This window comes from Priapulus caudatus, unplaced genomic scaffold (genome assembly GCF_000485595.1).
Source record: "Priapulus caudatus unplaced genomic scaffold, Priapulus_caudatus-5.0.1 Scaffold117, whole genome shotgun sequence".
In the NCBI taxonomy this organism is placed as follows: Eukaryota; Metazoa; Priapulida; class Priapulimorpha; order Priapulimorphida; family Priapulidae; genus Priapulus; species Priapulus caudatus.
Window position 1 is genome coordinate 389,144 of NW_014577178.1, and position 2,682 is coordinate 391,825.

Here is a 2,682-nt window from a genome sequence, read left to right on the forward strand (position 1 = left end):
CTCGTAGTCGTACTCGTCGTCTCGTCTCTACTCTCTCTCTCTCTCTCTCTCTCTCTCTCTCTCTCTCTCTCTCTCTCTCTCTCTCTCTCTCTCTCTCTCTCTCTCTATATATATATATATATATATATATATATATATATATTGTGCGTGCGTGCGTGTGTGCGTGCGTGCGTGCGTGCGTTTTTGTAGCACCCTGTTATATACTATATATATGCTCCTCGATCGGGGCTCTTTTTGTCTAACTGAATTTCAGGCCTTAAGTTTTACCTTAATTTTAAATGCTTATCAAGCTTTTGCTACGCATGCTTTTCTATACTTAGTAAATAATCTCGTTATACTGAAATAATCTTTTTTTCGGACGAGAGCCACACGACATTACTTTCTCGTTTTCGTTTTGGCCGAGTTCTTGTGTTGTAGGAGATTTCCTACTTCAGTCGGAACATCTGCGTGGCGTATGCTCTATTTAACCGAGATGTGTAACTTTAGCTGTGACCTAGTAGGTAACACTATGACCCGTGAAGTGTGACCTCCCTCGCATTGCCTTAAAGCGCGCGTGCACATGCAGGTAGCAGTGTTTTACATGTGGCACGAGATTACTGCGGCGATATATGCGTTACTGCGAGCAAGCGACTGAGTTAGTCGAAAGTAATCTAACCCGTTGTAGCTAAAAACAACATTAACTAATAGACAGCCTATACCAGCTCCGTGCATTTACGGGCACATATACGTGGAACGGAGAGTACGTGCATTAGCGTGTTATCCATCATCACAGTTTTCATATGTATTAAATGCCAATAATGCGCGGAGAACGTCTATGAGCCTGCGATATTCAAGAGGGTAAGTAAACATCAATATAGCGTCGATAGTACAATGTAATCAAGATGTAATATATAGTAACAGCAGTGACAACCCATTTTAGATATACTGTTGAATTCATTTCGAAAAGTAGAATAACAGCACGGATTGATTCTATCGAAAATCATACTAACAATTGGCAAAGATCACATCTGTCTCATATGCTTGGGTTTGATTCGTCCGACAAACGAATGTCACGTACATAAACGGTGATAAAACTGAATAAGTATAGGTGCGACGGATCGGGAAGCTGCATGGCGCTGCTCTAGAGCAATCACAGAGGTCACATATGCGCAGTTTGCCACGGAAAGCACGCAACCACCTTAAACCGTTAATCAATAATTAAAACCATCGATGAGTGCATGCGGTTATTAAACATGTTTCTATAGACAACTATTAATCACTCTATACATGGCAAAGGGTACGTAACCCCGTTTCCGCCGGCTCGGTATATGTGCCTTTACATAATATTGCTCGCACTGCATGAGGAACAATAAAGGTCACGTCTCGATATTTGCGTTGTATGCGCTCTGAATGGAATGGTTGACCTGCATGTTACTTTAAAGAATTAATATCAGGCTGATATATGTGAAACAGTGACGCACAAATCAAGCTTAGAAATAGGTCTGAAAATCCAGCTAGTCCTGATTTCAACAAAATTCTTTCTACTACTGTATATACGAAATCAATAAAAGGTAGCCAGTCCTGCTCAAAAGTAATCAGTCGTGGACTGGGGAACTGACGGCTGTTTCAAACACTTCACATTTGTACTGCGTATATATATTTACTCTATTATGAGCGGGTTAATAATTATTTGCCAATAACTATTAACTGTAAAAAGGTGTTATAATACAGTGTTATAATTAGCATGGAAATATCAATAACATGTATTTGTCTTAATATGAAGAATTAATAATACTTGTTATATTATACCCATATACCTATATATGCTTATATACACAAATAATATTATTAGCTGTAGATATTAAATGTATGTATTCCAAGCATGTAAATCACAGTGAGCCTATTTTCATTCATGTGTTGAAAAATAACGGGCAATCACGGAAGTGAGAGTGCTACTTATATAGCGGACATTGCAAATCATGAAATGCTTGTAGAAGTTATCCGCAAATCTATCGATGAATTATACATAGCTTCGCACGTATAATCACTGCATAGAAATTCATATAATAACATTTTAACAATATGTATAACGCGGTGAATGCCTGTGCCCTAAAGCTATCTTATGAGACAACAATTCTAACACGGAATTAGAATGCCAATGCCCTATCGCATAATAGTAGACCACCTGTAATCTTCTTATATAGTAGTTGGCTTATGACAAAATTGAATACGTGCCCTTCTCGCATCGCCGCGTGCGGACAGATACAACTAAAACAGCAATCTTACATCTAATGCATCTATATCCTTTAGAGCGGGGTCAAGTTATAGGTCCAAGTAAAATGTGTATCTCTCTCGCCCCCTTTCTCTCCCTATATATATATATATATGTGTGGGGGGGGGGCGTGTGCGTGTGCGTGCGTCGCACGCACGCACGCACGCACGCACGCGCGCGCGCGCGCGCGCGTTGAAGACACTTAATTAGACTTTACTGATGAGAGATGGCGCTCTCATACCAGGGCACCTCGAAATCGGTGGATATATGCATAGTTGTGTGTGTGTGTGTGTGTGTGTGTGTGTGTGTGTGTGTGTGTGTGTGTGTGTGTGTGTGTGTGTGTGTGTGTGTGTGTGTGTGTGTGTGTGTGTGTGTGTGTGTGTGTGTGTGTGTGTGTGTGTGTGTGTGTGTGTGTGTGTGTGTGTGTGTGT

General features: G+C 40.6%; 1 protein-coding gene across 1 annotated transcript in view; it reads left to right on the plus strand.

Annotated features, from left to right (window-relative positions):
• Positions 1–366: 366 nt before the first annotated feature.
• LOC106805556 overlaps positions 367–2,682 on the plus strand; it is a 22,586-nt gene continuing 20,270 nt past the window's right edge. Inside the window, exon 1 of the mRNA XM_014807201.1 lies at positions 367–837. The gene's annotated coding sequence lies outside the window, so the exon portion shown is untranslated. The remainder of the gene's footprint in view (positions 838–2,682) is intronic.